Source organism: Bufo gargarizans, unplaced genomic scaffold (assembly GCF_014858855.1).
Source record: "Bufo gargarizans isolate SCDJY-AF-19 unplaced genomic scaffold, ASM1485885v1 original_scaffold_1015_pilon, whole genome shotgun sequence".
Lineage (NCBI taxonomy): Eukaryota > Metazoa > Chordata > Amphibia > Anura > Bufonidae > Bufo > Bufo gargarizans.
In genome coordinates, this window is record NW_025334199.1 from 314,251 (window position 1) to 335,842 (window position 21,592).

Genomic DNA, 21,592 nt, shown 5'->3' on the forward strand with positions numbered 1-21,592 from the left:
AAACTGGTCAGTCCCAGCCAGGGCGCCATCAATGACATCGTACCTTATGCCTTCTGTCTGAAGTGTGCATTGCGTTGTGTCATTGATCAAGCCGTCGAGGAGCAGGGGCAGGAAGATGAGGAAGTCGCAGTGCTACTCAATCTGGGGGACTACTCAATCGGAGACAAGTCAGCAGGAGTCTGAAGAGGAGTCAGAGGAGGATGGTGGCTGGGGGGAGGAGGAGGAGGAAGAAGAGCAGGCTTTAAACTTTTTGTGATTTGCCGAACATGTGAACATATGGAGATATTCATGTCCGCTATATTCTTTTACATTGTGAAGAACTTTAACCCATGACACATCCATCAGGTGGTACAGGACAGACAATTGAGACATTTCAGCACATGGACATACGCCCTACCTTATAAATAAACCTGATCTGGCTGCCATTTTACATTCAGTGTTTTGCCAGTGTAGAGAGAGGTTGCTGTGTGGAGCAGGGACAGGCTGTTAGAAACATCAAACGCTAGCTAATAGGGCCACAAAAGTCATTTTAAGGACTGGTATAGGTGTGCTATCGATAGGTGTGATACACAAAGGGGTGCGATATACTTATTATATACTTTTATAATAAGTCAAAAACACATAGATCTATATAGTGATCACCTGGAAGTCAGGGGCCTAGGGGCTAGGGGCTTACTAGGGCCATTTTTATATAGGGTAAGGTTCCGGATGGGGTTGCTCTTATCTGGGCAGGTGGTCTGTGGTTAGGCTATCAGGGCCAGAATAGCACCCCCCGTTAGGGCAATATCAGTGACAGTTCTTTGCCCACCCTGTCCTTCAATACCACGTCATCATCTAGCCCAGGGATAGATGTTTTTTGCTTTCCCTCCGGGATTCATGGATGTGCTCTGGAAAACCCCAGATTGTTTTAGGACATATGTGTTAAACTAGACATACAATGCAACAGCTCACTGCAAACCAAATAAAGTACAAAATTGCGTCACAGTTGCAAATGCTATACTAATAAGTTAGAGATGCTTGGCAAATCATTTTGTACAAAATTATTTGAGCCCGTCTGCCACACGTCAAGGCGATCTCTAGTTAGACGGGTTCCTAACACTAAATTCTATCTTTTATGTGCCAAGACGGCTATCATATAATTCAGCAAGTGTAGGTTCCACATGCATGCTGGGCCCGCTTTAATTTCTGTCATTTTTTGGTGCCAAAATGGCCTCCATTATGTCCTAGGAAAGCAGGTACCAACATGCATGCCGGGCCCACTCCACACCACCCCCGGCGCCAAATGGCCACCAAGGACTGCAATGAGAGTCCACACACTATCTCTCTCCTGGTGCCAGATGGCTTCAGTGAGTGAGGGGGAGCAGGCCAAGCTATATACTCACACTAGTTAAAATCAGCCTATGGGGCAGATGAGCTAATCAGGAGTGCACGGCTGGGGAGGCAGCCACACCTCCAGTATAAACTGCTTTCCTAGGATATAATGGAGGCCATTTTGGCACCAAAAAATGACAGAAATTAAAGCGGGCCCAGCATGCATGTGGAACCTACACTTGCTGAATTATATGATAGCCATCATGGCACATAACAGATAGAATTTAGTGTTAGGAACCCGTCTAACTAGAGAGCGCCTTGACGTGCGGCAGACGGGCTCAAATAATTTTGTACAAAATGATTTGCCAAGCATCTCTAACTTATTAGTATAGCATTTGCAACTGTGACGCAATTTTGTACTTTATTTGGTTTGCAGAGAGTTGTTGCATTGTATGTCTAGTTTAACAGTCTTGTTCTCAGCCATAGCAACGTGCTCCTGTGCTTTGGGATGTGCTGACTGACCCCCTTTTTCCTTTGCAGGTTGTAGGACATATGGTTTCTTATTTGGTGCCGTGAGCACCTGATTTAGTGCTGCCGAGCACTTGTTATTGCCTACCACATCTATGCTTTTTGCTTAACTTTAATAATTTCATTTATTTTCATTTTGAGGGATATCTTTTTCATTTACACGTCCGCAAAATGGGTCTGCATCTGTTCCGCAATTTTGCGGAACGGGTGCAGACCCATACATTTTCAATGGGGCCGGAATGTTCTGTCCGCATTTGCGGATCCGCACTTCCGCATCCGTGCTTCCATTTCTGCAAAAAAATAGAACATGTCCTATTCTTGTCCACAATTGCAGACAAGATTAGGCATTTTCTACTATAGTGCTGGCGATGTGCGGTCTGCAAATTGCGGAATGCACATTGCCAGTGTCCGTGTTTTGCGGATCCGCAAAACACTTACGGACGTGTGAATGGACCCTAATTTTGTAAACTGGTTGTCATGTATGAACATGTTTTGTTAACTGTCTGAATGACCAAGTGTAATGTATATACAAAATTATATGCTTGCTGAAGGATTCTTCTTTAAAAATGTTAATAAAAATTGTCTGATTAAAAATAAATAAAAAAGATACTGTGGTTCGTATTAAAGAGTTTATCTGAGAGTATAAAATGTCCCCCCATATGCCGGGCCCAGGTATAACAATAAGTGCAGGGGGATCCCTGGGCGCCACTCTCCATGTCTGTATAGTTAGTTTAGATTTTTTATTCTAGTGAAAGGTCCTCTTTAATGCCCCCACATTGTAATATTTGCCCCTTTGTGCCAGCACACAGTAGTAATCTCCACATTGTGCCCCTTCACAGTAATTATGCTAGCTATGTGCCCCCTTACAGTAATTATGGACAGACATGTGCCCCTCACACAGACCCATTGAAATGAATGGGTCAGGATTCAGTTTAGATTATATGCATTTACACTGGCGCTGGATACGCCAAAGTAATGGAGAGGCCGGCGCCTCTTCATAACTATGTCAGAACCACTGCCAGTTTAGGGGTTATTAAGACCAGTGTCTAAAACCCTGGTCTTAATAAATTACCCTCTGAGTGTCTGGGCAACACTTTTAACCCATTTACACAACACAGGCCATATGTATTTTGTGATCTGCAAATTACAGATGACGCCTATGTGCCATCTGCATTTTTTTGCAGACCCATTAACTAGCCTGCACGTTGCAGACCAGTATAGGACGTCACATTTTCTATCCTCTGGGGAACAGACATAGGGATGCGGAAAGCAAATGACTTGTATGTGCTTTCTGCATCTGTATGTCCATTCTGCACAAGATGGAGAATGTGACACATCATATACTTCTCAACAAAATGCAGACTGCAGACCAATTTAAGTTAATGGGTCTACAAAAATATACAAATCGCACATAGAAGGCATCCATATCTTGCCGATTGAAGACAGCAAAATACATTAGAATCTAGCCTCACAGTATGTGGGTAAGGGACAGTCACAGGAGGGCCAGTGTCACGGTGGGGAGTGGGCAAAACCCACCACCGTGAGGTGTCAAAGGGTAAAAGGGGATCAGCCTGGCCAAAAGGAGTAATAAGGGAGCAGGTCACCTCCTACAGCATCCCTAATCCTCTTCCTGACTCCTCACCGTATGAGCGGACCCTGATGGTAGGACGACTCATACTCAGGATTCCTAGAGACCCTAAGTCGCCCTGGTAATCCCTCACCAAGGACCAGGGAAGAAACGACCTGTTCATCCCAGTCATGGAGGAACAGGAGTCTCTATCTGAGGCCAGGCTGCAAGGAGAGGGTAACATATACAGCATATGGAAATGGCAGGTAAGCAAAACCAATAACACACTTACCTGCCACAGACACACTGACTTGAACCCGTGCACTAGTACTGCTGTCCACACCAACATTAAAGGACACAGCACACACCACAAACCACACAGGAACCCAGGACAATATAGCTGCAATAAACATGAGACAGGGGAATGTCTAGCAAACATGCTGGACCCCAAACACCACCAGACATGTAACACCAAACTAGACATACAAACACCCTGAACATAACCCACTCCATACAAATAGGGACAGGAAGGGAAGGAGACACCGGGATGACATTGAACATCTATGACCACAAGGGTGGCCCTCACTGGACAGATGGAACACCCTGGACTGGAGCAGAGCTCCAGCACCAACGACAGCTGAAGTACCACTGCCTCCAGCCAGGAAACCACAGAAGATAAAAGCCAAATGACCACGCCCAGTCAGGGAGCAAGGATGTCTCTATAAGACTGCCGCCAGCCCCTGGAGCAACACACAGGAACGCTGCGTCCACCTCAGACTTGGTTCACACCAGATCGCTGCCAGCATGCATCCCCAACCAGCACACAGCCAGTACACCAAAGGAATGCATTAAGCACACAACACAAGCACCTGAACCACTGAGAAATGGACGAGGAGAAACGCAAACACCAGTGACGGTTCACACCTACTGCAACCAACTGTTACAGGAAACCGCACCGTTAACAGCGTTTTACCTTTCACCCTCCCTCCGGAGGATAAGCATGTGTGCCAGGTGACACATGCTGGGCCCTCTTCCGAAGGCACCAAGCAAGGAGCCTTTGTGGTCATACTGTCATGGTGGGGAGTGGGGGAAACCCCCCACCGTGCGGTGCAAAGGGTAAAAGGGGATCAGCCTGGCCAAAAGGAGTAATAAGGGAGCAGTTCACCTCCTACAGCATCCCTAATCCTCTCCCTGACTCCTCACCGTATAAGCGGACCCCGATGGTAGGACAACTCATACTCAGGTTTCCTATAGACCCTAAGTCGCCCTGGTAATCCCTCACTAAGGAGCAGATAGAGACTCCTGTTCCTCCATGACTGGGATGAACAGGTCGTCTCTTCCCTGCTCCTTGGTGAGGGATTACCAGGGCGACTTAGGGTCTCTAGGAATCCTGAGTATGAGTCGTCCTACCATCAGGGTTCGCTCATATGGTGAGGAGTCAGGGAAAGGATTAGGGATGCTGTAGGAGGTGACCTTCTCCCTTATTACTCCTTTTGGCCATGCTGTTACCCTTTTACCCTTTGACACCAAGCATCTCCACAATGTCCCATGGAAGCGTTCAGCTCTCTCTCCCCCAAACACTGGAGCAGAAGAGGAAGTACCCCCCTACCCACCTGCAATCCCTGGCCCTGAATGCCAGCATTTAAAAAATACTGGCCTTTGAAATGCTGTCATTCCGTCTGGTAGAGACGGAGAGTTTTAAAAGCCTTATGGAGGTGGCTGTCCCACAGTACGTCGTGCCCAGCCACCACTACTTTTCCAGGCAAGCCATCCCTTCCCTGCACAACCAAGTGAGGGACAAAATCAGGTGTGCGCCTGCGCAACGCCATCTGTGGCAAGGTCCACCTAACTACGGATACATAGACCAGTAAGCACGGTCAGGGACATTATATCTCACTAACAGCACACTGGGTAAATGCAGTGGTGGCTTGGCCTGAGGCAGATAGCACTTTGGTGCATGTGCTTCCACCACCGAGGATTGCAGGGTGCTTCAGTTTGCCGCCTGTTGTTTCCTCCTCTTACTCCGCTTCCTCATCCTCTACCGCCTCTTCATCCGGTCAGCGTAACACCTTCGCCACCAACTTCAGCACAGCCAGGGGTAAACGACAGCAGGCAGTTTTAAAACTTATCTGTTTGGGGGACAAACCCCACACCGCGCAGGAGCTGTGGACGGGCATGGAACAACAGACCGATGAGTGGTTGGTCCCAGTGAGCGCCAAACCCGGCCTGGTGGTGTGCGATAATGGGCGAAATATCGTAGCAGCTCTGGGCCTAGCCGGTTTGACGCACATCCCTTGCCTGGTGCATGTGCTGAATTTGGTGTGCAGAGATTCCTTAAAAATTACCCCGAAATTTCAGAGCTGCTGCAGAAAGTGCGGGCCGTCTGTGCTTTCGGCGTTCTCACCCTGCTGCTGCTCACCTGTCAGCGCTGCAGCGTAACTTCAGCCTTCCCACTCACCTCCTCATATGCGATGTGCCCACAAGATGGAACTCCACCTTAGACATGCTGGCCAGACTGTGCGAGCAGCAGCCGGCGATAGTGTAGTTTCAGCTACAGCACGCACAGTTGAGTCGCTCTGCGGAACAGCACCACTTCACTACCAATGACTGGGCCTCCATGCGAGATCTGTGTTCCTTGTGCCGATGACGCCATTCTCAGCGTTACTATCCCATTCTATGCCTCCTTGAAAAAACGCTTCGGGCGATTATGGAAGAGGATGTGGCACAGGAGGAGGAGGAGGAAGAGGGATTATTTCATAGGGTTTCAGGCCAGTCATTCACAAGTGTCTCAGAGGGTGGGTTCCTGCACCCACAAATGCCAAGTACACAATTGTCCAGCCAGGGCACAGTTCTGTAGGATAACGAGGTGGAGGATAAGGAGATGGAGGAGGAACCGTGTTCACAGCAAGGTGGCACCCAGACCAGCTCATGGCCATCACTAGTGTGTGGCTGGGGGGATACAGAGGACACAGACGATACACCTCCCACAGAGGACACCTTGTCGTTGTCTCTGGGCAGTCTGGCACACATGAGCGATTACATGCTGCAGTGTCTCCACAACGACCACCGAGTTGCCCACATTCTAACTTGTGCTGATTACTGGGTGGCAACACTGCTGGATCCCCATTACAAGGACAACGTACCGTCCTTAATTCTGTCACTAGAGCATGATCGGAAGATGCGCGAGTACAATTGCACGCTGGTAGATGGGCTGCTGATGGCATTCCCACCTGACAGCGGGGGCACAGTGGAAGTACAAGGCAAAGGCAGAGGAGGAGGAAGAGGTCGCCAACGCAACTGCGGCACCACCAGCACCTCAGAAGGCAGGGTTAGCATAGCCAAAATGTGGAAAAGCTTTGTCAGCACGCCCCAACAACCAGCACCACCAGCTGATATGGAAGGTCTTAGCAGGAGGCAGCAGTTCAGCAACATGGTGGAGCAGTATGTGTGCACATGCCTACACGTACTGAATGACCAGGTCTGCCCCCTTTAACTTCTGGGTCTCTAAATTGGGCACGTGGCCTGAGCTTGCCCTTTACACCTTGGAGGTGCTGGCCTGCCCTGTAGCCAGTGTATTGTCTGAACGTTTGTTTAGAACGGCAGGGGGGCGTTATCACAGACAAGCGCAGCCGTCTGTCCATCAGCCAATGTGGACAAGCTCACATTCATTAAAATGAACCAGGCATGGATCCCACAGGACTTGTCTGTACCTTGTGCAGAATAGACATGTATACCGGCCTTACCCAGCCATTGTTATACTACAGCGCAATTGCTCATTGTTGTATTTTTTATATTTCCCACTATTTTGGGGTGTACCTAATTTGTCTGTTACATTCTCGGGTAAAATTCACAAATTTTTGACTGTTATATACCCCTGCTCTAGCTAGTAGACAGGGGAGAACATTTCACTAATTTGTATGTTACATTTTCGGGTGAAATTCACCAATTTTGGGCTGTGATATACCCCTGCTCTACCTAGTAGACAGGTAAACAAATTTCAGTAATTTGTCTGTTACATTTTCGGGTGAAATTCACCAATTTTTGGCTGTGATATACCCCTGCTCTACCTAGTAGACAGGTAAATACATTTCACTAATTTGTCTGTTACATTGTTGGGTGACATTCGCCAATTTTTGGCTGTGATATACCCCTGCTCTACATAGTGGACAAGGAAATACATTTCACTAATTTGTCTGTTACATTGTTGGGTGGTAAATGCTCATCTTTTGCGCTAGAAAGTACATTTGCGGCCTACACTGCATTTAGGGCAGTACGAATCAGGTGAGGCCAGAACAAGTACAGACTATAGTAGATTGGAGGGCTGACAGTGGCTACAGTTCATTCGCATTGTCTACCACCCTGTCCCCTACCCCTACTGAAACATCAGAGTTGGCACCTACAGCCCATGGCCATCTGTCTTTCAACTCACCCCCTTGCAAATCAGGCGAGCAGTCTGAGCCCCAAGTCATGCAGCAGTCTGTTAGTCTTTTTGATGACTCTCTTGGCAGGGTTTCCGTGGGCCATCCACATAGCCCTGCACCAGAAGTGGAAGAGATTGAGTGCACTGATGCCCAACCACTTATGTTTCAGGATGAGGACATTGGAAGTCCACAGCAACACGTCTCTGATAATGACAAAACACAGATGCCAACTGCTGCGGCTTTCTGCAGTATGCAGACCGACAAGGAGGGCAGGGGTAAAAAGTGGGTGGAAGATGATGTGGAGGATGATGAGATACTAGACCCCACATGGAATCCGCTCGATCACATTGGAGCCATTGACCTCCCTTGGATGTGGTATCTCTTTCTCACTCTCCAGCGTGGAACCCTGATTTGCCGTTAACCATGATCAACATGGTAAGCGCAGAAAGGAACATCGAAAGTTGATAGAGAAGATATCCAAATGGATCGTGGACGTCACGGGGACGTGTGATCAGGCAGAAGTTATCTAGAGTTTTCAAGCCCATCTCTCATCTGACTGAGAGCTGGTAAGTCTCAAAGTTACCTATATTACACAAGTGTTTATTTTTCCCTCCTTCTAATTCGTCAGAAGAACAGCAAAAAAAAGGGATCCTGTATTTTGAGCATCCGCCTTCTCACATTCAGTATTTGGTCAGTAATTCAGTAATTGATAAGAATTTGTAAAGCAAAAACAGGGGTTGGTCCAAAACAGAGATGAAATGTAATTGAAATATTTGCATGTCTTCTGTGTTTTGGACCCACTCCTGCTTTTGGCTTCTAAATCATGATCAAGTCCTGATGCAAAATACTGACTGTGTGATCGAGGCCTTATGGATGCTACAAAGACAGGATCTGTTGTGCTTTAAATTTTTTTGTTCTTATGATGGATCAGAAGAAGGTAAAGAACAGTAAAAGAAAAGGTGATGTCAAAAAGGCCAAACAGGGATACTAGTGGCCCCAGAACAGACTAGTAAAGGTGGTAACAGCATGAACAGTCACAATAGTGGGCCAGTTACAGAGTGGTGAGGGTGTTAACAGCATGAGTTATTGTCCTCCTCCTCGTCCTTGTTCTCATCCTCCTACTCTGTCAGTTCAGCAACCGCAGGGCTCAGGTAACCCAGAGATGTAGGCTCCATGTCTCCTGTCCCCTGGCCAGGCAAATTTATCAGCATCTGCTCCAGGACTTGAAGGAGTGGAATTACATCATTTATCCTGTAGTCCTGACAAATAAAGTGGCCTCCTGAAAGGACCTTAGCAAAAGGCAGGACCAATATGTGGATGGTGGCGTTCCAACATGTGTAAACAGTGCATATGAGGTGATGATGGGGAAACACCATTCTACCTTTGAAGGTCAAGGTGGGCGTGTTTTGCATGGTAAGAGTGGCTGAAGTGATATAAAGAGTATGGTGGCTCACTAACGCCTGTAGCTATGAATGGGTGCTACTAAGCCTGATGACTCACCCAGTCAAAAGGAAAATGTAAAATATAGAGAGGCTGAGCACTCTCATACTCTACTCTACATACTCTTTATATCATTTACACTCTTTTCACCCACCTTGGTGAGCTCCACCGCCTTTAGCTATGGACATCTGGAACCACATGGAGACTAAACGTCAGAAAGTAGAGATGTTTAAATTTGACCATAAAGAAGAAAATATTAATATCGACCAAACTATGACTGAAGCATTTAGAGATCTTGAAATCCTCCTACACAAACAACTTAAACAAAGATGGGAGATTAAATCACTTTTGCAATATGTAGAGAATGGATATATCCCTAAAGGTCTGTTATTATCCAAGACTCCAACACAGGACCTTGTTAATACTGATTTCACCAAAGAATGGGAGAAACTTCTATTTGATCAGTCAGTATTACTGATTCAATTGATCATTAGAAGAAGAACCCAAATCTTGGATGAAACTACAGTTAAAATCTCCAAGATGAAAGAAGTTATAGAAAAATTTCCTAAAGACGAGGAATTTAATTCCTCGCAGGAAAGACTCTGCAGGAGTATAGATAAATTGGAGAATGACATCATTGAAAGAAAGTTTAAAAAGTTTAATAATCATGAAAGAAGGCATCCAAATGTCCCACACACTCAAAGTGTGGACCATTTGCAATTAGAAGATACACACAGCAACACAAAAGTACCCACAAGATTTAATGGCACTAGCTTTCCACAAGACACAAGAAATCAGTCCGGAAATTAATACATTCCGTAAAAGTGTCGAACAGGACTTAAGATCCCTTAATATTAAGTTTACAAAAAACAATCTCTCTAATTTAGAAATCCAAGCTATTAAATGCCTACAATCAAAGGAAAACATCACAATATGCCCCGCCGATAAAGGCAGGGGAATTGTAATTATGAATAGGGATGAGCGAACTCGAACTGTATAGTTCGGGTTCGTACCGAATTTTGGGGTGTCCGTGACACGGACCCGAACCCGGACATTTTCGTAAAAGTCCGGGTTCGGGTTTCGTCGCTTTCTTGGCGCTTTTGTGACGCTTTCTTGGCGCTTTTTGAAAGGCTGCAAAGCAGCCAATCAACAAGCGTCATACTACTTGCCCCAAGAGGCCGTCACAGCCATGCCTACTATTGGCATGGCTGTGATTGGCCAGAGCACCATGTGACCCAGCCTCTATTTAAGCTGGAGTCACATAGCGCCGCCCGTCACTCTGCTCTGATTAGCGTAGGGAGAGGTTGCGGCTGCGACAGTAGGGCGAGATTAGGCAGATTAACTCCTCCAAAGGACTTGATTAATCGATCGATCTGCAGCTGTGCATCATTGAGCTGCTAAAATTCAATTGCTCACTGTTTTTAGGCTGCCCAGACCGTTTGTCAGTCACTTTTTTCTGGGGTGATCGGCGGCCATTTTGTGTGCATTTAACTCTCAATGGTGTGGTTGTTTTTTGGCTAAAGCCTACATCAGGGTGAAGCTGTCACACCAAGTGCATTTAACCAGCAATAGTCTGTTTATTTTTTGGCCATATACTACATCAGGGGCAAGCTGCGCCTGTCACCAAGTGCATTTAACCCTCAATGGTGTGGTTGTTTTTTGGCTAAAGCCTACATCAGGGTGAAGCTGTCACACCAAGTGCATTTAACCAGCAATAGTCTGTTCATTTTTTGGCCATATACTAAATCAGGGGCAAGCTGCGCCCGTCACCAAGTGCATTTAACCAGCAATAGTCTGTTCATTTTTTGGCCATATACTACATCAGGGGCAAGCTGCGCCCATCACCAAGTGCATTTAACCCTCAGTAGTGTGGTTGGTCAAGCTGTCACACCAAGTGCATTTAACCAGCAATAGTCTGTTCATTTTTTTGGCCATATACTACATCAGGGGCAAGCTGCGCCCATCACCAAGTGCATTTAACCCTCAGTAGTGTGGTTGGTCAAGCTGTCACACCAAGTGCATTTAACCAGCAATAGTCTGTTCATTTTTTGGCCATATACTACATCAGGGGCAAGCTGCGCCTGTCACCAAGTGCATTTAACCCTCAATGGTGTGGTTGTTTTTTGGCTAAAGCCTACATCAGGGTGAAGCTGTCACACCAAGTGCATTTAACCAGCAATAGTCTGTTCATTTTTTGGCCATATACTACATCAGGGGCAAGCTGCGCCCGTCACCAAGTGCATTTAACCCTCAGTAGTGAGGTTGGTCAAGCTGTCACACCAAGTGCATTTAACCAGCAATAGTGTGGTTATTTTTTGGCCATATCCCAATCTAATTCTGTCACTAAATCCATACCGGTCACCCAGCGCCTAAATACTAGGCCTCAAATTTATATCCCGCTAAATCTGTCGTTACCGCTGTCCTGTAGTGGATGGGCAAGTTATTTAGTGTCCGTCAAAGCACATTTTTTGTTCTGGGTTGAAATACAATTCCCAATTTAGCAATTTCATAATTTAGTGGTTTCTGCTATATCAGAGCTATTTGAAATCTATCCCTAAAAGGGTATATAATATTCAAGGTGCACATAGGGTCATTCAGAATAACGTCACACACACGCTACTGTGCATTTCCAAGTCTAATTCTGTTAGTAAATCCATACCGGTCACCCAGCGCCTAAATACTAGGCCTCAAATTTATATCCCGCTGAATTTGAATACAATACATTGGGCCAAATAATATTTTTGTTGTTGTGGTGAACCATAACAATGAGGAAAACATCTAGTAAGGGACGCGGACGTGGACATGGTCATGGTGGTGTTAGTGGACCCTCTGGTGCTGGGAGAGGACGTGGCCGTTCTGCCACATCCACACGTCCTAGTGTACCAACTACCTCAGGTCCCAGTAGCCGCCAGAATTTACAGCAATATATGGTGGGGCCCAATGCCGTTCTAAGGATGGTAAGGCCTGAGCAGGTACAGGCATTAGTCAATTGGGTGGCCGACAGTGGATCCAGCACGTTCACATTATCTCCCACCCAGTCTTTTGCAGAAAGCGCACAGATGGCGCCTGAAAACCAACCCCATCAGTCTGTCACATCACCCCTATGCATACCAGGGAAACTGTCTCAGCCTCAAGTTATGCAGCAGTCTCTTATGCTGTTTGAAGACTCCGCTGGCAGGGTTTCCCAAGGGAATCCACCTAGCCCTTCCCCAGCGGTGAAAGACATAGAATGCACTGACGCACAACCACTTATGTTTCCTGATGATGAGGACATGGGAATACCACCTCAGCATGTCTCTGATGATGACGAAACACAGGTGCCAACTGCTGCGTCTTTCTGCAGTGTGCAGACTGAACAGGAGGTCAGGGATCAAGACTGGGTGGAAGACGATGCAGGGGACGATGAGGTCCTAGACCCCACATGGAATGAAGGTCGTGCCACTGACTTTCACAGTTCGGAGGAAGAGGCAGTGGTGAGACCGAGCCAACAGCGTAGCAAAAGAGGGAGCAGTGGGCAAAAGCAGAACACCCGCCGCCAAGAGACTCCGCCTGCTACTGACCGCCTGTCTGCGCTACAGCGTAACTTCGGCCTTCCCGCTCACCGCCTCATATGCGACGTGCCCACCAGGTGGAACTCCACCTTGCACATGCTGGACAGACTGTGCGAGCAGCAGCAGGCCATAGTGGAGTTTCAGCTGCAGCACGCACGGGTCAGTCGCACTACAGAACAGCACCACTTCACCACCAATGACTGGGCCTCCATGCGAGACCTGTGTTCCCTGTTGCGCTGTTTCGAGTACTCCACCAACATGGCCAGTGGCGATGACGCCGTTATCAGCGTTACAATACCACTTCTATGTCTCCTTGAGAAAACACTTAGGGCGATGATGCAAGAGGAGGTGGCCCAGGAGGAGGAGGAGGAGGAAGAGGGGTCATTTTTAGCACTTTCAGGCCAGTCTCTTCGAAGTGACTCAGAGGGAGGTTTTTGGCAACAGCAGATGCCAGGTACAAATGTGGCCAGACAGGGCCCACTACTGGAGGACGAGGAGGACGAGGATGAGGAGGAGGTGGAGGAGGATGAGGATGAAGCATGGTCACAGCGGGTGGCACCCAACGCAGCTCGGGTCCATCACTGGTGCGTGGCTGGGGGGAAAGGCAGGACGATGACGATACGCCTCCCACAGAGGACAGCTTGTCCTTACCCCTGGGCAGCCTGGCACACATGAGCGACTACATGCTGCAGTGCCTGCGCAACGACAGCAGAGTTGCCCACATTTTAACCTGTGCGGACTACTGGGTTGCCACCCTGCTGGATCCACGCTACAAAGACAATGTGCCCACCTTACTTCCTGCACTGGAGCGTGATAGGAAGATGCGCGAGTACAAGCGCACGTTGGTAGACGCGCTACTGAGAGCATTCCCAAATGTCACAGGGGAACAAGTGGAAGCCCAAGGCCAAGGCAGAGGAGGAGCAAGAGGTCGCCAAGGCAGCTGTGTCACGGCCAGCTCCTCTGAGGGCAGGGTTTGCATGGCAGAGATGTGGAAAAGTTTTGTCAACACGCCACAGCTAACTGCACCACCACCTGATACGCAACGTGTTAGCAGGAGGCAACATTTCACTAACATGGTGGAACAGTACGTGTGCACACCCCTCCACGTACTGACTGATGGTTCGGCCCCATTCAACTTCTGGGTCTCTAAATTGTCCACGTGGCCAGAGCTAGCCTTTTATGCCTTGGAGGTGCTGGCCTGCCCGGCGGCCAGCGTTTTGTCTGAACGTGTATTCAGCACGGCAGGGGGCGTCATTACAGACAAACGCAGCCGCCTGTCTACAGCCAATGTGGACAAGCTGACGTTCATAAAAATGAACCAGGCATGGATCCCACAGGACCTGTCCGTCCCTTGTCCAGATTAGACATTAACTACCTCCCCTTAACCATATATTATTGGACTCCAGGGCACTTCCTCATTCAATCCTATTTTTATTTTCATTTTACCATTATATTGCGAGGCTACCCAAAGTTGAATGAACCTGTCCTCTGTCTGGGTGCCGGGGCCTAAATATATGCCAATGGACTGTTCCAATGTTGGGTGACGTGAAGCCTGATTCTCTGCTATGACATGAAGACTGATTCTCTGCTGACATGAAGCCAGATTGTCTGTTACGGGACCTCTCTCCTCTGCCTGGGTGCTGGGCCTAAATTTATGAAAATGGACTGTTGCAGTGGTGGGTGACGTGAAGCCTGATTCTCTGCTATGATATGAAGACTGATTCTCTGCTGACATGAAGCCAGATCCTCTGTTACGGGACCTCTCTCCTCTGCCTGGGTGCTGGGCCTAAATATCTGACAATGGACTGTTGCATTGGTGGCTGACGTGAAGCCTAATTCTCTGCTATGACATGCAGACTAATTCTCTGCTGACATGAAGCCAGATTGTCTGTTACGGGACCTCTCTCCTCTGCCTGGGTGCTGGGCCTAAATTTATGAAAATGGACTCTTACAGTGGTGGCTGACGTGAAGCCTGATTTTCTGCTATGACATGCAGACTGATTCTCTGCTGACATGAAGCCAGATCCTCTGTTACAGGACCTCTCTCCTCTGCCTGTGTGCTGGGCCTAAATATATGCCAATGGACTGTTGCAGTGGTGGCTGACGTGAAGCCTCATTCTCTGCTATGACATGCAGACTAATTCTCTGCTGACATGAAGCCAGATTGTCTGTTACGGGACCTCTCTCCTCTGCCTGGGTGCTGGGCCTAAATTTATGAAAATGGACTCTTACAGTGCTGGGTGACGTGAAGCCTGATTTTCTGCTATGACATGCAGACTGATTCTCTGCTGACATGAAGCCAGATCCTCTGTTACGGGACCTCTCTCCTCTGCCTGTGTGATGGGCCTAAATATATGCCAATGGACTGTTGCAGTGGTGGCTGATGTGAAGCCTCATTCTCTGCTATGACATGCAGACTAATTCTCTGCTGACATGAAGCCAGATTGTCTGTTACGGGACCTCTCTCCTCTGCCTGGGTGCTGGGCCTAAATTTATGAAAATGGACTGTTGCAGTGGTGGGTGACGTGAAGCCTGATTCTCTGCTATGACATGAAGACTGATTCTCTGCTGACATGAAGCCAGATTGTCTGTTACGGGACCTCTCTCCTCTGCCTGGGTGCTGGGCCTAAATTTATGAAAATGGACTCTTACAGTGCTGGGTGACGTGAAGCCTGATTCTCTGCTATGACATGAAGACTGATTCTCTGCTGACATGAAGCCAGATTGTCTGTTACGGGACCTCTCTCCTCTGCCTGGGTGCTGGGCCTAAATTTATGAAAATGGACTGTTGCAGTGGTGGGTGACGTGAAGCCTGATTCTCTGCTATGATATGAAGACTGATTCTCTGCTGACATGAAGCCAGATCCTCTGTTACGGGACCTCTCTCCTCTGCCTGGGTGCTGGGCCTAAATATCTGACAATGGACTGTTGCATTGGTGGCTGACGTGAAGCCTCATTCTCTGCTATGACATGCAGACTAATTCTCTGCTGACATGAAGCCAGATTGTCTGTTACGGGACCTCTTTCCTCTGCCTGGGTGCCGGGGCCTAAATATCTGAGAATGGACTGTTCCAGTGGTGGGTGACTGGAAGCCAGATTATCTGCTATGGGACCTCTCTCCAATTGATTTTGGTTAATTTTTATTTATTTAATTTTTATTTTTATTAATTTCCCTATCCACATTTGTTTGCAGGGGATTTACCTACATGTTGCTGCCTTTTGCAGCCCTCTAGCCCTTTTCTGGGCTGTTTTACAGCCGTTTTAGTGGCGAAAAGTTCGGGTCCCCATTGACTTCAATGGGGTTCGGGTTCGGGACGAAGTTCGGATCGGGTTCGGATCCCGAACCCGAACATTTTCGGGAAGTTCGGCCGAACTTCTCGAACCCGAACATCCAGGTGTTCGCTCAACTCTAATTATGAATACTCAAGATTACAATGAAGAATGCAAAAAACAACTAGCTGAAAAAACCACCTACACCAAATTAAATATGGATCCGATAGAAAATGTTAAAACAATTTTAAATAATTATTGTATTAAAGGCACACAAAATAATATCTTATCAGAACTCGAAGCGAAATTTATTTTAAATACCCAATGCAGACTCCCCGTTTTCTATTGTTTGCCCAAAGTCCACAAAACGGCCCATTAAACCGCCAGGTCATCCCATTATCTCGAGGGGTAGGTTCCCTTACGGCTAACCTTTCCCAATATATAGATAATTTACTTCAACCAGTCGTTAAAAATACCAGATCCTATATTAAGGACACGACCCAAATAGTTAACATCATAGAAAGGTTAAGTTATGACCCAGAATGGACTTTGGGCACTTTAGATGTTCAAACACTATATACATCTATCGATCATACACAGGGAATATCAGCAATGGTTAACCAACTTAAAAACAGTAAACGTTTCCATGAGGAACAAATCAATTTTATAGCGGAGGGTGTTGAACTGATTTTAAAACATAATTATTTTTATTTTGATACGGATTATTATCTCCAAATTACTGGGACAGCAATAGGCACCAGGTTCGCCCCCAGTTATGCTAATCTTTTCATGGCGGATTGGGAAGATATCACTATCAATCAATTACTGGGGACGAACCTGGTGCTATGGTGTCGTTATATAGACGATGTGTTTTTTATTTGGAGGGGCAATGAATCGTCTTTGGCTTCTTTTTTGGAGATGATCAATATAAATCAAGTGAATCTCCGTTTCTCTTCCAAAATAAGTAAAACACATTTAGAATTCCTCGATCTAAATATCAGAGTTGAACAAGATAAACTAATATGTTCGACATATCAAAAACCAACGGCCAGAAACAGTTTCATTCTCCACTCCAGCTGTCACTTGCCTAGGTGGCTGCTCAATATACCGAGCAGCCAATTCAGATGCCTAAAAAGGAATTGCACCATTAATGACACTTTCGAACAAGAAGCTGAAGTATTGAAATTACAATTCAAAGAAAAAAATTATCCAATGAAATCTGTTGAAGACTCCCTAAATAAGATAAAAGATTTAGATAGGCAGACTTTTTTCAATAAAACTTTGGAAGGGATAGAGAATGCTATAGATCGTGAAAAGATGCCAGAATTGGAACAAACTAATATTATCCTTCCTTTCAATTCACAGTACAAAAAAATTGAAACAATTATAAATAAACATTGGCACTTTATCCAAAAAGACAAAATTATAGGAACATTATTACCTAGGAAGCCAAACATCATCTACACTAAAGCTCCTAATTTAGGCCTAAAAATTGCCCCGACCGTCAAATTCGGAAAATCTGCCGCGGATTCGACTATCCATAAGTGGCTGAATCTGAAAGTTTTTTTTAGATGTAACACCTGTTCAAATTGTAAAAAAACACTTTTTTCTAGGAAAACAATGGAAGTCTCATCCACTTCGAATGGTTTTAAACATGAAATTAAAGACACGGTGGTTGGAACCAAAGATCTCAAATTTCAGGTGACTACCTCTTGAAGCTCATCAAGAGAATGCCAAGAGTGTGCAAAGCAGTAAACAAAGCAAAAGGTGGCTACTTTGAAGAACCTAGAATATGACATATTTTCAGTTGTTTCACACTTTTTTGTTATGTTTATAATTCCACATGTGTTAATTCATAGTTTTGATGCCTTCAGTGTGAATCTACAATTTTCATAGTCATGAAAATAAAGAAAACTCTTTGAATGAGAAGGTGTGTCCAAACTTTTGGTCTGTACTGTATATATGCATAATCAACAGAGATAAGAATTTGAAAAAACGCATGGAAAACGCATAAAAGCCGCATCTGTTGAAAAAAACGCACCTGCGTTTTTTGATAAAATTGTACTGATGTTGCATAAAATGTGCTACAGGTTTATGCATAACTATATAAGACATTCGATATAAACTAACCACCGATTTTCACATCGTCGATCATCTAATATCGAACTGTTTACGATTTTTTATTCAATTAGGACACATTCATTCACCTGAGTTGTATTAAGCACCCTTTGCATGCCATTGTATATCCAGCTATTTACTTATGATGCTGTTCTTAATCTGAATATTTTTAATATTGTATATTTTATTACTTATTGTGTTTTTTGTGATATTGTTTTTTGTTTTTTGTTTTTTTGATCTACTAAATTGGTGTAATAAATATTAACATTAGTAATTTTGAGTCGGTCCCTGTGTGGTCCATTTGGAGAGTGCTCAGCCTCTCTATATTTTACAAGAGTGGCTGAAGTGCATGCACAGTTTCAAGATGTCTTGCAGTTGGTTGGAAGACTTCAGGAACTGGGTTACAACCAGATTAAAGATGTGTGCCATGCCCTCCTTGACATAGCACCCGTTATCAGTGACTATGGTTGCGATCTTCAGTTGGCGAGGAGGCAGAAAAGATTCGACTTCTTGTTGAAGGACGTGGAGCAGTTCATCCCCAGTGTGACTCCATTTGCCCAGGCTGACCAGGTGACACCGCCGTGCTGTGCATAGGTGGTATGCTGGAGGAGCAGTCTGAACTGTGCCTACAGTGGATGACAGTGGACAATGTGAAGGATGAGGAGGCAGAGGAGGATATTGGCACAAGAATCACAGCATGAGAATGCAGGGGCAGCATTACCATCACCTGGCCAAGTTGCTGTGTGCCTGGGCACGAACCACATTTACTATAAGCAGTGGCCAGTAAAATACATATATTTTCCTCTACCATAGTTACAGCGCCACATGTTAGCACAGGCATGAACTTTATCAGACACAGATAGGCTCAGGACTGGCTCACCTGCTGCTGTATGTACGTATGCAGGGCTGGTACACATGGAAGGGGAGGGACTGTAGTACCAGCAACTTGGCTAGGAAAACGTTCAGCTTCTGCTCCACTGGAAGAGTCACACCAAAAAAGGCAAATCCAAGTAGATAGCAATAAAATCAGTCTTTATTAATACATAACACATCACAGTATTAAAATGGTTGGTGGCACAAGCATAAACAAGGCTAACAATGCCCTAGCAGGAGGTATAGTCTAATGGTAAAACACAAACATATAGCTGGACGATTAATAAGCCAAGGTATACAACACACTACATTATATAATGTTGAGACTAGGGATTAGCGAACCCGAACTGTATAGTTCGGGTTCGTACCGAATTTTGGGGTGTCCGTGACACGGACCCGAACCCGGACATTTTCGTAAAAGCTCGGGTTCGGGTTCGGTGTTCGTCGCTTTCTTGGTGCTTTTTGAAAGGCTGCAAAGCAGCCAATCAACAAGCGTCATACTACTTGCCCCAAGAGGCCGTCACAGCCATGCCTACTATTGGCATGGCTGTGATTGGCCAGAGCACCATTTAACCCTCAATGGTGTGGTTGTTTTTTGGCTAAATCCTACATCAGGGTCAAGCTGTCACACCAAGTGCATTTAACCTGCAATAGTGTGGTTATTTTTTGGCCATATACTACATCAGGGGCAAGCTGAGCCTGTCACCAAGTGCATTTAACCCTCAATGGTGTGGTTGTTTTTTGGCTAAATCCTACATCAGGGTCAAGCTGTCACACCAAGTGCATTTAACCAGCAATAGTGTGGTTATTTTTTGGCCATATACTACATCAGGGGCAAGCTGAGCCTGTCACCAAGTGCATTTAACCCTCAATGGTGTGGTTGTTTTTTGGCTAAATCCTACATCAGGGTCAAGCTGTCACACCAAGTGCATTTAACCATCAATAGTCTGGTTATATTTTGGCCATATACTACATCAGGGGCAAGATGTCACCAAGTGCATTTAACCCTCAATGGTGTGGTTGTTTTTTGGCTAAATCCTACATCAGGGTCAAGCTGTCACACCAAGTGCATTTAACCATCAATAGTCTGGTTATTTTTTGGCCATATACTACATCAGGGGCAAGCTGAGCCTGTCACCAAGTGCATTTAACCCTCAATGGTGTGGTTGTTTTTTGGCTAAATCCTACATCAGGGTCAAGCTGTCACACCAAGTGCATTTAACCATCAATAGTCTGGTTATTTTTTGGCCATATACTACATCAGGGGCAAGCTGAGCCTGTCACCAAGTGCATTTAACCCTCAATAGTGTGGTTGGTCAAGCTGTCACACCAAGTGCATTTAACCATCAATAGTGTGGTTATTTTTTGGCCATATCCCAGTCTAATTCTGTCAGTAAACGTATACCTGTCACCCAGCGCCTAAATAATAGGCCTCAAATTTATATCCAGCTAAATCTGTCGTTACTGCTGTGGCTGGTCAAGTTATTTAGTGTCCGTCAAAGCACATTTTTTGTTTTGGGTTGAAATACAATTCCCAATTTAGCAATTTCCTAATTTTGTGGTTTCTGCTGTATCAGAGCTATTTTAAATCTATCCCTAAAAGGGTATATCAGATTCAAGGTGCACATAGGGTCATTCTGAATAACTTCACACACACGCTACTGTGCATTTCCAAGTCTAATTCTGTCAGTAAACCTATACCTGTCACCCAGCGCCTAAATACTAGGCCTCAAATTTATATCCAGCTAAATCTGTCGTTACTGCTGTGGCTGGTCAAGTTATTTAGTGTCCGTCAAAGCACATTTTTTGTTCTGGGTTGAAATACAATTCCCAATTTAGCAATTTATTAATTTAGTGGTTTCTGCTGTATCAGAGCTATTTTAAATCTATCCCTAAAAGGGTATATCAGATTCAAGGTGCACATAGGGTCATTCTGAATAACTTCACACACACGCTACTGTGCATTTCCAAGTCTAATTCTGTCAGTAAACCTATACCTGTCACCCAGCGCCTAAATACTAGGCCTCAAATTTATATCCAGCTAAATCTGTCGTTACTGCTGTGGCTGGTCAAGTTATTTAGTGTCCGTCAAAGCACATTTTTTGTTCTGGGTTGAAATACAATTCCCAATTTAGCAAATTCTTAATTTAGTGGTTTCTGCTGTATCAGAGCTATTTTAAATCTATCCCTAAAAGGGTATATCAGATTCAAGGTGCACATAGGGTCATTCTGAATAACTTCATACACACGCTACTGTGCATTTCCAAGTCTAATTCTGTCAGTAAACCTATACCTGTCACCCAGTGCCTAAATAATAGGCCTCAAATTTATAGTCAGCTAAATCTGTGGTTACTGCTGTGCCTGCATTAGTGTAATACGGTACCTAAATAGACAGCCAGATAGTGTTAGTTGTCTTTAAAAAAAGGCCTGAATTTGAATTCAATACATTGGGTCAAATAATATTTTTGTTGTTGTGGTGAATGATAACAATGAGGAAAACATCTAGTAAAGGA